General features: G+C 51.9%; 1 long non-coding RNA gene across 1 annotated transcript; it reads left to right on the top strand.

The window, feature by feature from the left end:
* Nucleotides 1–10,108: 10,108 nt before the first annotated feature.
* Nucleotides 10,109–14,875, top strand: LOC120965099 (uncharacterized). The gene is made up of 2 exons (XR_005757243.3): nucleotides 10,109–13,441; nucleotides 14,363–14,875. It is a non-coding gene; the product is annotated as an uncharacterized lncRNA (long non-coding RNA).
* The last annotated feature ends 567 nt before the right edge of the window (nucleotides 14,876–15,442 follow it).

The following is a 15,442-nucleotide window of genomic DNA, read 5'->3' on the forward strand; positions in this document are numbered from 1 at the left end:
TGGCCAAGGCTTTCCGCCATGGTTTCTTCTTGCCGACTGCCTTGGAGGATGCTAAAGAAATAGTCAAGAGCTGCAGAGGATGTCAAGTTTTCAGTTCCAAACAACACCTGCCGGCTTCTGCCCTCAAGACCATTCCCCTCACCTGGCCTTTTGCCGTCTGGGGACTGGACATGGTGGGCCCTTTCAAGACAGCCCGCGGCGGCCTGACACATCTACTCGTTGCTGTGGACAAGTTCACAAAGTGGATCGGAGCCAAGCCGATTAAGAAGCTGAACGGGCCGACTGCCGTGACATTCATCACCGACATCACTACTCGGTACGGCGTGCCGCACAGCATCATCACCGACAACGGCACGAACTTCGCCAAAGGAGCACTGGCACGTTTCTGCGCGACGCAGGGCATCCGACTGGACTTAGCGTCCGTTGCCCACCCGCAGTCGAACGGCCAGGTCAAGCGAGCAAATGGACTCATCCTCTCCGGCATCAAACCCCGACTGGTTGTACCACTGGAGCGATCGGCCGGCTGGTGGCTCGAAGAGCTGCCGGCTGTCCTCTGGAGTCTGCGCACTACACCCAACAAGTCAACCGGCTTCACTCCATTCTTCCTCGTGTACGGTGCCGAGGCCGTCATCCCAACAGACATCGAGTTCGACTCGCCTCGGATCACCATGTACACAGAGGAGGAAGCCAAAGAAGCAAGAGAAGACGACGTGGACCTACTGGAAGAAGGCCGGCTGCTAGCCCTCAGCCGGTCCGCCATCTACCAGCAAGGGCTGCGCCGCTACTATAACCGCAAGGTCAAGCCAAGATCCTTCCAAGAGGGCGACCTTGTGCTCCGGCTGATCCAGCGAACAGCCGGCCAGCACAAGCTCTCGGCCCCTTGGGAAGGCCCCTTCGTCGTCAGCAAGGCACTCGGCAACGACTCCTACTACTTGATCGACGCGCAAAAACCAAGAGCACGTAAGAGAGACGACTCCGGCAAGGAGTCGGAGCGACCATGGAACGCAAACCTCCTAAGACGATTTTACAGCTGAAAAGCAGCACTCCCTGGCTACAGATTGCAGAGCAATTGTTTGACTGGGGAGGCGGCAACCAAGGGAGGGCGGCAAAGGAAAAAGCACAAGGACAAAAAGCAAAAAGTACAAGGAAAGGCCAATTGCATAACTTATATACATAAAAGCCGCCAACAGGCCGGCAACAGACTTAAGTTTGAATACACCAGGTGGGTGGAATTGTGCAGACTTAACCAAACATTGTTCAAAAGTAACAAGACAGGAAAACAAAAGAAAGAAGACTAGGGCGCGACATGAAGGCCGAGCTGGTCGGTGAAGGCGACCTCGCCGGCTGAAGGAGTGGCCGCCTAGCTGGTCCCGGCTTGACCACCTCCTGCGGCGGGAGATGCACTCGCGCGCGACGTAGTACTGGAGGCGCGGTCAGGCTGAGACTGGCCGGCTTCTCCACCAGCCGGCTCGGCGTCTTCACCCTCCTCCTCCTCCTCTTCGCCCTCGTCGCTGGAGTCGATCTCCTCCGCCGAGTCCTCGCCATACGCCGGGTCCAGCCCGAACCAATCTTCCGGCTGGGCGACTCCATTGTCGTCCACCTCGGGGGCGAAGACGTTGGTGTCGGTGTAGTCGGCGATCGCTGAAGCCCGCCGAATGATGGCCGGCCGCGCCGGCTTCAGCTCCGTGTCGGCTTGCTGCCGCCAGGTAGCCAGCTGGTCCAGGTTCAGGCCGGGATACCAGGCCTTGACGAACTCCAGCGCCCGCCTGGCACCGGAGCGAGCCGCTGACGCCTTCCAAGCCTCGAAGCGGCCGACTGCCACCTCCAGCCAGTCGGCGGTCCGACTGGGGGTGCGAGGGACCACTTGGCCGGGCCAGAGGGCGGCCAAGACCTGCGACCCGGCACGCTGAAGCCAGCGGAGTAGCCTGTGAGCCGGCTGGATGCGAGCCTGGATCGCCAGGAGCTGTTCCTCCAGCGAGCGGCCGACGGTTGGCGAGATCTCGAAGCCGGCTTGCCTCTTCGCCTGGCGACGGGCCTTGATGGCCTGGTTGGCGGCAGTTGAATAGCCAGGGAAGTACTCTGCGCGAAGAAGAAAGGAAGAGAAGAACACCAAAATCAGAAAAACAAGCCAAAGTGGTAGATGGCAAGAAAGGACGAAGGGGTAGACGACTTACCGTCAACCAGATCCTCGATCTGGCCATAGCCGGAGATCAGAGTCTGCCTGGCCTCTGCCCAGCCGGCCGCCTCCGTCTCGAACTCGGCCTGGAGGGTGGCTTCGCGATCCTGCGCAGCCTTCAGCGCCGCCTTGTGGCCTTCCTCCTGGTTGGCCAGCTTCTTGACCAGGCGGTCGCGCTCCTGCACCAAGGCGGCGAGCTCGGCATCCTTGGCACGAAGAGCAGTCTGGGACTCCCCCAGCTGTGCCCTCAGACCGGCGTTGGCCGCTGCAGGAACGGAAGAAGAAGAAGAACAATAAGAAATCGTCAAGGAAGATCCGAGCCGACTGCTCAGCAGTCGGCCCGAATCTCGGGGACTACACCCAGTGGGTGCGCTGACGCGCCCCCACATGAGATAAAGATCAAGTCACATACCTCGGCTCTCGGTAAGGTCGGCGGTCTTCTGAGTCAGCTCCCGAGCCTGGGAGTTAAAGGCGGCCGCTCGAAGGTTGTGGTAGTCCTGCAAGATGGACAGAAGACCGAAGTGAGAACAAAAACAGCAAAGGCAAATTCTCCAAGAAGTTCCAAGCCGCCTGCTCAGCAGCCGACTCGGAACTCGGGGACTACATCCAGTGGGTGCGCTGACGCGCCCCCATGGAAGAAATTAAGATCAAGAAGAGAAATCAAGTTCAAGAAGAAACAAGACAAGAATACTAACCCGGATGGCTGCCCGCGTTGCGAGGAATTCATCGGTGAACTGCCTCAGCGCCGCGGCTTGGCTTGGGAGCCGGGTCCGGACGTCTTGTGCAGCCACGTTCACTACGGCTGTCCCTCCGCCTGGCGTCCACCCCGAGGTAGCGCTGGCCGCCTCCGCGTCTTGGGCCAACGAGCTGGAGCCCACGGCCGACTGTGGCTCCGACGCAGCCTTCTGCAGCTCCGACGCGGCCTTCCCCGCACGCCGGCTTGGCGGAGCCCGGACCGCCACCTCAGCCCCCGCGGCCGGCTCGCCCTCCGCCGACTGTGCAGGTGGCGAATCAGGCCGTCCGCCTTGGGCCGCCCCAGTTGGCCGGGTCGGCTCCGGCCCCTTCTCCAAAATGACGACGTCGTCGCCGCTTCCTCCCAGCCCCGGCTGGGAGCCGCTGGCTCCCCCTGGCGAGGGCTCCACGCCCCCAGGCGCCATGGCGCGCAGGGGGGTGACCATCAAAGCCTCCCCTGCCGCCGCCGCGGCCTCAGCCTCTGCCTGGGCCTTGGCTGCGGCCTCGGCGAGTGCCTTCGCCGCCTTTTCCTCCCGAGCCGCCTGGGCGGCGGCTGCCTTCCGTGCCTCTGCCTCCCGCGCCTCCTGCTCCTCCCGCACCTCCCGCGCGTTCCTTTCCGTCGCCTTCTGGAGGGCGGCGCAGGGATCTACGTGGCGGGTGGTGCTCCCAGAGCCCCCTGGCGACTCGACGACGGAGCCGGCAGCCGCTCGCTCAAGTGACAACGGAGCTCTGATCGTCGAAGAAAAGGACGAGAGTTCAAGAACCACCAAAGAAAGAAAAGAAAGAAAGAGAGTACACAGAGAAAGATAGCTTACGCCGACACGGTCTGCGGCTGCTTCACCACTTTGCGGAAGCGAGCCGCCTTCGCGGCCGCCTCTTCCCGCCTGGTGGCTGTCGCCCCGTCCCTGGGCTTCTTCATTCGGCTGCCGAACAAGCCTTGGCCGGCGCGACGCTTCTGGCCTCCACCCCGAGCAGGCTGCGCGCCGGAGGAGCCCGCGCCGCGTCCAGATGCCGGCTGGCGGCGCGGGACGGCTTCGGCTTCATCCTCGTCCGACCAGTCGTCGAAGGTAGCAGTGAACCCGGAGCCGCCTGCTTCGCCGCCGGCTTGGCCACCGGCCGGCTCGATGGCGTCGTCCATATGGACCGCCCCCAGGTCGGGGTCCTCCAGGTCGTGTTCGGTCCGGTCGGGGACGAAGCGACGCTCCACGTCCGACCCGCCGACCGGCCGAAGCAGAGGGCCCTGTCAAAGAACAAGCCGACTAAGTTAGAGTCGGCCCAGAGGAACTCGGCAACAAGGCTGAGAGAGAGAGAGAGAGAGAGAAAAGGAGAGAAGGGGAGCGTACCGTAGGCGGAGGATTGGCACGGCTATATGGCTCCTTGCCGAATTGCCACTCTTCAGAGAGTTGGCAGTTGGCGAGGTAGTTCACCATGTAGGCGACCTCGTGCCGCGGCATCTCCTTGGTGCACATTCGGCTCGGATCGAGCTGGCCGCTCATCTGACAGATCAGATGAGGCCGGCTCTGGAGCGGAAGAACCCGGCGCGTGACGAACGCGGCCAGGAGGTCGGGCCCCGTCAGGCCCTCCGACTGGACCATCACCCGCAGTCGGGCGATGGCGGCGTTTCCTACCTGCGACAGCGTCACAGCCCGGAAGGACCACTGGGGCAGCCTGCCCGCCAGTGGACCAGCTACGTAAGCCGGCAGGTTGATGTAGTCGCCCCGCGGAGCGATGTTCCGCACGTAGAAGTACGACTTCTGCCACTTCTTCACCGATTGGATTAGTGTGATGACGGGGAAGGGGTTGTCGGCGCCCGATCTCCGCGACGCGATGAAGGCGCCAGTATGAGCCGGCACGCCCTTGCTGCGCGTGCCCAGCTTCGACTGGAAAAGCTCCCCCCAGAGCTCAAGGGTGAGGAGGACGCCGAGATAGCCCTCGCACAGGGTGACGAAGGCAGACAGCAGCACCACCACGTTGGGGGTGAGATGGTGCGGTTGGAGCTGATAGAATTCGAGCCAGGAGCGGAAGAAGGCGCTCACTGGCAGGCCGAAGCCGCGCAAGAAGTGCGAGCGAAAGACCACCCGCTCGCCCTCCCGCGGCCTCGGCGAGATTTCCTTCGCCGGCGCAAGGCGGACCTCTACTTTGTCCGCGCCGGGCAGCCGCCGCGTGTCGCGGAGGAAGTCGACGTGGTCGTCATGGACGATGGAGCCGTCCCAATCCCCGCCAAGCTGCTCTACGTGGGGAGGCATGGCGAGAGCTAGCACGGCGGCGGAGGAGCATGCGGTGGAAGGGCGCGGCGGCGAGGCGCTGTCGCGAGAACGAGCGAGGGAAGAAGATGGTGGAAGCAGGAGGAGCGTGCGAGGGCCTGCCGCCTTCCACCTCCCCCTACTTATAGCCTCACGAGGCCGAAGAGGCCGGACGTGGGGGGGGGGGGAGGGGAGACGTGGGATTAACTGCGCCCACTCCCCCCACGTCTCGCGATTATAACGCATAAATGCGAGCCGAAACTGCCGCACGGAACGTGCGGGCGGTTTCGGGATACAAAGGATCCGCGCCTGGGCCGGGGCGCGGACGTGGCGGGCCCCCGCCCTGCGGCGACGTCCCGTCACGCGCGTGGGCTGGCAGGCTTTACGGCCACGTGGTTCGCAACGGCCCGTGGCCGGCCCGCCGCCCGGTGCACGCGCCTGCGGGTTCTTGCCTTCCGACTCCAGAAGATTTCGACTCGGGCGGCGCACCTGACCAAGGCCGGCTCCCAGCTGCCGGCTTGTCAAGATAGGAAGCTGATCGAGCTTCTCAACCCCTGCTCCACCTCGAAGCCCAACCAGGTTCGGGGACTACTGTCGGAGTAATTGGCCACGGGTAGCCAAACCGACTACCCCTGGCTCTTCAGGAAAATTATCAGGCCTTTGAGCCTTTAAGCGCTCCAAGCATTTGGGCCGCCTTCCCTAGCGGGCTACCTCTAAAGCCGACTCCCGGAAGGCGACCCAGCCTCGAGTAACCTCTCCCCAGGACGACTACGGGGTGGCCGACTCCAAGAAGCCGGCCAAGAGGGACGCCGGCTCCTAGTAGCCGGCCGAGACCACAACCACCAAAGTTGTTCCCACATAACGGCGACACGACGGGGTGTGGCCACAATGCGGCCCCACTACCCCCGAAGCCCGAGGCGGGCATGGCTACAGGAGGCCGTACGGGACGACCGTCTCCCGTGCGGCTCGGCACTATAGCCATGCTAGCCTCGACGTCATCCACGACCCACTCCTGTACGGCCCAAGGACTGCGGGCCCCTTCAGCCAGAGAGAGGCGTGAAGGCGGCCCGGCCTTTCCCAGTCGGCCAAGAGCATAGCCGGCCTCCAGAAGCCGGCTACTCCCTTCCTTGAAGCAGGAGCCCCATTAAGGAGACAAGACGAGGTAAGGCTATAGTGATAGCCCCCGAGGCGGCCCACTGTAGCCATGCTTACCTTGACGAAGCCCTCGTCATCACAGGCAAGGCTACAGTAAGCGGCCGCCGACAAGACCCTAGGCGGTGGGGCCGGCCTGTCGACCAAGTAGCCGGCAGCCGGCGGGGCCCAGCAGCCGGCGGAGAAGCCGGCGAGCGTAGACACTGACGGCTGGGACCAGTTCCCAGTCGGATTATCATTGTACCCCCGGAGGGTAGGCCTATATAAACCCCCCGGAACACCCATGCAAAGGGTTCGCACCCAAGCATAGTTGGCCTCTGAGCATAGAGCTGCCTTCTAAGCATAGCACACACACCATAGATAGAGAGAAGCAAGAGCTAGCCTTGTTCTTCTTCTCCCTTGATCTCAACAGCTCTAGGAGCGATTGCAGCTACCCTTTTATCGATCTAGTGATCATGCGGAGACCCCGCAGAGCAGGACTAGGGGTGTTATCTCCTCGGAGAGCCCCGAATCTGGGTAAGATTCGCCGGCGTGCATGTTTTCGCCTCATCCCGTTTTCGGGCACCGGCGACGTTTTATTGGCTCCCACAATGATAAGCCATCCCTTGGCATATGTCGCACCAACCACCCAACAGACGGAGGAGGAGGGCGAGGGTTGCTGTTGGATGGGGTAGGACGATGTGACACAGACCAGCGGGCCCGGGAAGGAGAGGGCGAGCGCGCGCGCGTCCGTCGCGTGTCCGCGCCGACGCAAACCCGGCTCAAAAATGGGCCGGGAATGGGTCGCCCGCGGACGAAAAGCGGACGCGCGTCCGTTTGGGTCAGCGCGTTGAGCCGATTTTTCTGTCCGCGCCGACCCAAACGGACAACGACGGACGAAATGGGTCGCCCATTGGAGTTGCTCTCTAAGGGTGTACCGCGGCGACCGGATGAGGACCTAAGCCAATCGCACGAGTCCGCACGGTCCGGCTCCACAGACCCATACCAAGCACGGGCGTCCGAACTTGCGGATCTCCGGGCGCCTTAGCGCGAGCTCTGACCCACCTCTAGACCAGGCCGTCTAGGGGCAGAGTATGCAGGCCGGTGCTGCAGCTCGGAGCGGAGTTCATCTTCGCGTCGCTGGTCGTCTTCACGTAGCCGCCCAGCCTCCTCCCGGCGTCGCGCCCCCTGGGAGCCAGGCAGAGGGAGCCACGCGTCGCGGCGGCCGTCATGGGTGCCCTCACGAGCAGGGGCTGACCGGTAGGGAGCGGCTGCCGAAGCCTTGCGGGGAGCGGCCCAGTCATCCCGGTCAGCGAGCCGGCGGTCGTCGGCCCCCCGTTGGGCGCCGTCCCCAGCCGGCATGGGAGGGTCGCGCGGCGGGCGAGAGGACTCAGGTCGCTCCAACGGCGGGCGGGGCCCCTCATCCCCAGGCAAGCGGGAAGCCATCAACAAGGCCGCGTAGGAGCGCGCGGGGGCGGGGGTGAGCGGCGGCGCGCCAGAGTCTAGGGGCGGTGGGAGGGGATTGAGGGTTTGGGGGGGGGGGGGGGGGGGGGGGGATACGGGTGACAGTGGCGGCGCGCGAGGGAAGATGTGTTGGGCGTTCGATCCAAACCTAGCGACGTTGGTGCGAGGTGATCTAGATGATTAAATTAAGAAACTTTGGGGTGAGTAATATTGTTGTGGAAACTTACAAGACAGATGGCAGAATAGAGCTAGATGCATTAGGGAAAAACTAAAGGAGTGGAATTTAAATTATCTGTGGTTCTATAAAAACAGGGGGCAGCTTTAGTTGAGAAGATAGATAACATAGATAAGGACAGCGAGATTAATGATTTAAGTAGAGAGAACTACTTATTAAGAAAAGACTTAGAGGAACAAAGGAAGATTCTTTTTAGAGAAGAAGAGATTATGTGGCTGCAGAGATCTAAAGAGAAAAAGCTGTTGGAAGGGGATGCACTCCCTCATTACTTCATTGCTAGGGCTAGTGGTAGGAAGAGAAAAAATAGGATAACTTCCTTTAATTTTATAGATAATGTTGTGCAAGGGGATAAAGACTTGTTAGACTATGCCACATCCTTTTATAAACTTATTTGGCCCTGTTACTAATAATTTAATGTTACTGTCGATTTGGAGTTTCCTTTTGTTTTAGATGATATTGATAGAAGTTTATTAGATAGGGAATTTACTTTAGAAGAGATTTAAAAAGTAGTTTTTCAGGTAAAGCATAATAAGGCGCCTGTGCCTGATGTTGTCGCGGCTGAGTTTTATCAACATTTTTGGGAAGTAACTGCTGTTGATTTACTTAAATTTTTTAATGATTTTTATCATGGTAAACTAGATTTAGTTAGATTTAACTATGGGGTGCTCACTCTGCTTCCCAAATATGTGGGGGCCGAAACACTACAATAGTATAGACCTATATGCCTATCTAATGTGATTTTTAAATTTACTAAGGTAATTAATAATAGGGCAAGTATAGTAGCTGACAAAATTATAACTCCTGTGCAAACAACATTTATTAAAGGTAGATATATATTAGATGGATTGGTGGTGTTACACGAACTCATGCATGAAGTACATGAGAAAAAGATGGATGTTTCTTAAAGTATATTTAGAGAAAGCGTACGATAAGATTAACTGGACATTTTAGATTTGTTAAGGGAAAAGAAGGATTTCATGATAAGTATATTAATTGGGTGATGCAAACAGTTACCTCAGGTAAAGTAGTAGTGATGGTCAATGACCGAATTGGTTCTCTTTTCCTACTAAAAAGGGTTTAAGACAAGGTGACCCCTTGTCACCAATTTTATTTAACATTGCTGTAGATATGCTTAAAGTGTTACTAGATAAAGCTCCGAAAAGTGGTTTAATTACTGGTTTAACTCCTGATTTAGTTGATGGTGGCATTTGCATGTTACAATATGCAGATGGCACCAGTTTTTTGTTTCAAGATGATCTAGAGGGGGCTAAGAACAATAAGTTTATTTTGTCTCTTTGAGCAGATTTCCGGGTTAAAGGTAAATTTTCATAAAAGTGAAGTAATGTGTTTTGGTAGTGCTAGAGATAAACAGAATGAGTATACTACTATTTTTACTTGTCGATAGGATATCTTTTCTTTAAGTATTTAGGTATTCCTGTTAATTGTGTAAGATTATGCAATAGTGATCGGGATCCTACTGTATAGAAAGTTGAGAAGAAAGTAGGTCCTTGGAAAAGTAAATTAAATTCATATGGAGGCGGGTTAATTTTACTTAGGTCTTGTTTGACCAATATTCCTTTTTTAATGATGTCTATGTTCGAATTACCTAAAGGACCAAAGAACAGTATGGATATATATAGGAAAATATTTTTCCAGCAAGAAGATGAAGATACTAAGAAAGTTCATTTAGTTAATTGGGAGACTGTTTGCTTACCTAAAGATATGGAAGGCCTGGGTGTAGTAGATTTTACTATTATGAATATTTGTTTATTCTGTAAGTGGCTTGGAAATTAGAGAATGAAAAAGGAGTCTGGCAAGATTTGCTTAGGAAGAAGTATATAGGTAACTACTCTGTCCATGTGTAAAGCTAGACCTGGACAATCACACTTCTGGCAAGGTTTGATGAAAGTGAAGCCTATTTTCTTTAAGTATTGTAGAAAAGTTGTGGATTGTGGGCAACGGTAGGAGAACCGGGTTTTGGGAAGATCTTTGGTTAGGAGATAATCCTTTGTGCATTAAATTCCCTAGATTGCATTTGCTTACTTTCAGTGGTAATTTCTCAGTACCAAAAGTTATCAAGAGTGAGTTTGCTACTGTTAGATTAAGGAATTTGTGTGTGTGTGTGTGGGGTGGGGGGGGGGGGGCACCTGATATGTGGAACCAACTGAGACAGATGTGTGATGGTATTACTTTGTCAGATAAAGAAGATGTATGTTACTGGCTGTTAACCAAAAATGGTAAATTTAGTGTTAGATCCCTTTATGTTAGTTTCAAATATAGTCACGAGAAGTATGGGGGGTTAAAGTGCCCTTGAAGGTTAAAGTTCTCATGTGGTTGGTCCTAAGGAAAAGTATTCCAATTAGAGATGTTCTGACTAAATGAAACTGGGAAGGTAGTGAAAGTAAATGTAGTTTTCATGATTATGCCGAAAGTATACGACATCTTTTCTTTGACTGTGCGATTGCTAAATATGTGTGGGGAGTAGTTTGTGTGGCTATAGGTTTGACTGAATTCCCCAAACTGTAGATCAATTTAGTGCTTGGATTGGTAAGTTTTAAAGGTAAAGTAAAATAGAGGTTAGCTTTGGGTGTGACAGCTGTGTTCTGGACACTCTGGAAAACTAGGACACTGCTACTTTTGATCACATATGCACTAGTGATCCTACTATGGTGGTGTATAAGTTGTCTCATTGGATTACATTATGGTTTGGTTTACAGATAAAGGAAAAGAATTGGAGGTACAGAGATCAAGATGGCCGCAAACTCACTCTTGATAACTTTTATGGTTTGCTATTATGGCCATGCTGCTCATTAAGATGGTTTGCTATCATAGATGGGTTGCTTATTTATCAGTCTTGTTTCAGTGTTTCTTTATTATTATTGTTTGTTTCCTCTTCATTCCTTCAGTTTTATGTTCCTTTATTTAGTAATTTTTCTTGCATCATTTTTCAGTATTTTAGTCAATAATTATTTAGTTCATCTCAATAGCCCCTTATAATTCTCTATTTAAATAATTATTTCAGTCTTTCCTGTTAGATTCATTCATGCCTTCACTTGATTTGGCTGATCAGTGTGTTTGGTATTTCAAATAGTTCTGTATTTTCATTTCTTTAGTGTTCACTTTGTCTTTTTTTAGTATGCAGTTTATTATTTTTTAAGTCTTCATTTGTTTATAGTCATCAGTGTCCCAAAGGATCAGTACCTTTGGTATTTCATTTGGTCCTTTTTAGTTTTTTGATAATTTGTTAGTTATTTTGTCATTCTCTGTCCTTGTCCATCAGTTTAAAGTTAAGTCGTTAAGAATAAAATTAAGCTATCCATCAGTTTAGCTATAAGAGTAAGTTTTTCTCTGCCATATGTGCAATCTCTTTTTAAGTCTATCAGTTTTCAGAGTTTAAGAAGCATCAGCAGAGCAAATCTTTCTTTTTCGAAAAATATTTTTATTTTCATTTCTTCTTCAGTTTCTGTATGACTTCAGTTTTCTTTTCTTTTTCAGATATAAACTTATTATTTTTAGCATGCAATCTCTTTTTAAGTCTACCAGTTTTGAGAGTTTAACAAGCATGAGGAGAGCCAATCTTCTTTTTTCGATTCTTTTTTCATTTTCTTTCTTCTTTAATTTCTGTATGACTTCAGTTTTTTTGGGTTCATTTTAATTCTTTTTACTTGCTCCTTTTTCTGCAGTTTGTGCTATGGCACTCAAGGTCCGAATTCAACGGCGCAACTGGTGACTGCCCTTTGAGGAATGTGGGGGCCGCAGATTTCTGCAGTTTGTTCATTCAGGCACATCAAGATCGCTGGCTAACAAGTTTACAATACTGCCAGGGCATCATCCACCCAAAAGCAATCCTGGGACTCATTTCTCACCCCGACCTGGGCAAGTTCATGTGCTACGGTGTAACAGACACGACTACTAAAAGAGAACTTGAAAGACTCAAAATTTGAAACACATAAACTCCAAGCTTCCTTCACCAGTACGCCGATCGTTGCCATATCAAACCCCTTGCTGTTCAGCGAATTCACAAAATTGGGAGCATCAGACTCTCGAAAATAATTCGGTTTGCGCCAAGTCTGATAGCCCCATCAATAGCAGCAAGGCACACCACTGCTTCAGAATGAAGTAAATCTCTCAGGTGCACAGATGTTCCTGCGCCAGCAGCAGCAAAATCATCTCTGAGGACTAGAAACTGGCTCCCCTGTGTTGGCTTTCTTCCTGACATCCCACCACTCCCACACAAGACAAGAGCCCTCAGCTGGGAGGCACTATCAGCTTTCCACAATTCACCAAGCATCTCATGGGCAGACTTGTGCTTAACCAAGATTTCCCTAAGACCACCCAACGCCAGCCTGCTCCGACATTCTTTTACCTTCTTACATTTGAGGAAAATGTGGCCGCCGTCTTCATTCAACCGATGACACACCGGGCAGGCCGTGTCTAGTTCCACCCCCAACCTCTGAATCTTCATCCTGTTTGCCAAACTTTCGTGAGCAAGGAGGCGCCCCACAAACATTTTGTACTTATTGGGACCCCACAACTTCCAAATTTGCTTCCACTTGAAATTTTCAGTGCTGCTCCCTTTTATTTCTGCGGAGGTAGCCGTTGATCCTATATACAGGATAAAAGTTACTTCCCAGTCTTGATCTCTTGAATATTTTGCTTGTGTTTTGTTAGAGAAGTGTGAATATCTTGAATGGGGGCAAAATTGGATTTCCTGGACAAAACGATGGAACTAATGTAAATTTCAGAGTAGATGTTGGAATCAGTAGATGAGGACAGACTTGTTTCACATGGTGTTGTTTGGTTTAGGCCAGGGTTTCTGCTCTTATTTGGACAAGCACATGCAGAAGCAAGTGTCATTTTGTAATGGAAGTAACTTGTCTTCTTTGAATACCAGTGTATGCGAGTGGGTGCTAAATGGATTTGAAATGTGACTATTGTTCTTGACATACATGCCACTTTCGTCTCCATTGGGGACTGATGGATTCTATTCTCTTCCTCATCAACTTGGGTGAAGCTTTTTTTTTAGGGTCACGCCCGGCCTCTGCATTAGAGTGATGCATGCGGCCATACCATTCTTCCTCATCAACTTGGGTGAAGCTGACTATACCATTCTTGAAAAAGGAAGCTGCGGCATTCTTTGTGGACTTAACTCTTAAGAGATTCTGGTAAATCTGTAGATGAATTATGGTACTAGGTTCTAGTTTGGAGTATTACCTTTTGTCAGCTTAAAGTGACCTTACTACTTCATGGCCATCAAACTAACTTTTAATCTCAAGAATCAGTGCGCTGACTGAAGTACACGGGCTTCTTGCAACCTGTCCAGATGGACAAAATGAGACGCTACTAAAAGCGCAGCGATAACAAACTTGTCCCGAGCATTCAGAGAGGGAGTGATGATCTACATCTACATGATGGCCCTGGAAGATCAAATACAGTAGGCTACCAAGGATTGGGAACATGGTATGATTCGTTTTGATGCTTTATTGTTAAGTGAACTATCTTAGTTTTAGTACTGGAATAGAACTGTCTAATACTCTAATTGTGTCATTTGGGTGTGCTGGAATAGGCCCATTTCTTGGCGATTCAATCTATCTTGAGAAAAAAAAAAGGTAGCAACAGTTTCCACATCGTAGTCCCAAAGTCTCTCAAGTCCATCTTCTACCCGCGAAGAAAATCGTCACACTCACCGGCCGAGTAACCGTCATCAGGACTGAGCAGTTGCAAAGACCGAAACTTAAGCAATAACACATGCCGACTACATGAACCACAGTAGGAACTTGTTGCAAGGGGCGGGACAAAACGCACACTTAACCAATGTCAGGCAGGGCCTGTGAACAAGCTGATGAAAATCTGCCGCGGAACCACCAACAGCAAGGAAGAAGAATCCAACACTATGCTCAATTCCTTTAAAAAAAAACTATGCTTGATTAGAAAGAAACTTATCTGGCCCTAGCTATAAATGGGTGTGGAAAGCCCCCATCCCGCTGAAAATCAAAATTTTCTTGTGGCAGCTTTTTCAGAATGTTATGCTTACAAGAGATAATCTGCGCATTAGGAAGTGGCCTGGGAACCCTACATGCTCTTTTTGTACAAGTGTGGAAACAGCGAACCACTTGTTCTTTACTTGCCCGCTTGCCCGCACGGTTTGGGGCGTGATGGGGATGACAGTTGGATCCTCTTGCTGTCCTCGATCGCTTTGGCAAAGTTGGGCTTGGCTATATAAGTTCTTTCCAGGAGGAAAGCAGTTCTATATGATGATTATTGCTGCCATATGTTGGGGGATTTGGAACCTCCGCAATAAAGTTACTTTTGATAAACATGTTGATCGCACTCCGCTGGAGGCTGTTTTCACTGCATGTTCGTTTATGTTATATTGGGTAGGTTTGCTTAAAGGAGAAGACAAGGTGAAGCTCCAGGCTTATTGGCTCACGCGGCTGCTACCCTGGCAGACAGATCCTTCCCTCGTGGCAGACTCCTCTTAGGAGACAATGACGGGATCCAGATCGGCTAGCTGGGTGCATTACTGATGTCTTTTGGTCCTGTTTCCCACTGGGGTTTGATGCCCGCTGGACTTGTTCATCTTGGTAGCATTTTGCTTCGGCGTCTTTATCAGTAGTTTCATCATTGAACTCTCTTAGTTGGGCAGTGGCTTGTAAATGTCATCAGGTTTTCGCCCCATGGCGGATGGTCCGCTTTAGGATCATCGGGCGGTGGGTTTCCTGATGATGCGCCAACTCGCTTCTCCCCTTTTAGTCTCTTTTTGCTTATCTCATTTGGGTTCTAGTTCCTTGTTAGTAAGTGGCTGAATGACAAAGACTTGATAATAGACTGATGTATTTCCGTTGATTGCAAAATTAATGAAAAGGGGTGTGAGCCCGGTTTGAAAAATAATAATATTCTGGCCTGCCGCCATAGGTACCATCGCGTCACCCATCCGGCTGCCTCACGGGACCATGCCATCAGCCTACCGCCGGCATCGATGCAAACACTGTCGGGGCTTATGACATTGCTGAGATGTCATCGCCGCCTCAACATCGTTATTAGGAGAAATGAACAAAGACCTACACAACAAGAGAGTATACACCTGACGAAGAATGCAGTCCGCCTGTGCCTCAGCACGCCTAGATGACGTCCTGAGCAGGTCGAGAACGATGGTCTTGCTGGAGAATAGAGAAACCCTAGCCGCCTTTGTGCGAAGAGAAGAGAAAGAATGAATTTGATTTTTTTTCCCTTAGCACCATAAATAACCAAGAAATTCTGGTGATGGATCCTACTGGCATAAGTTTGATCGTCTTTTGTCATAAATGGCACAGATGAAATAGTTTTGTTAGGTCCAAACCAGAGCGTTTAGCTCACGCTGTGACCAATGGAAATGAGTAGTCTTGCCCCATCTACCACATGACAAATGTGATTTACTTCTTCATGACCATAAAACTGACATTTCTCAGCGTGCTAAAGAAT

This window comes from Aegilops tauschii, chromosome 5 (assembly GCF_002575655.3).
Source record: "Aegilops tauschii subsp. strangulata cultivar AL8/78 chromosome 5, Aet v6.0, whole genome shotgun sequence".
NCBI classification, from domain to species: domain Eukaryota; kingdom Viridiplantae; phylum Streptophyta; class Magnoliopsida; order Poales; family Poaceae; genus Aegilops; species Aegilops tauschii.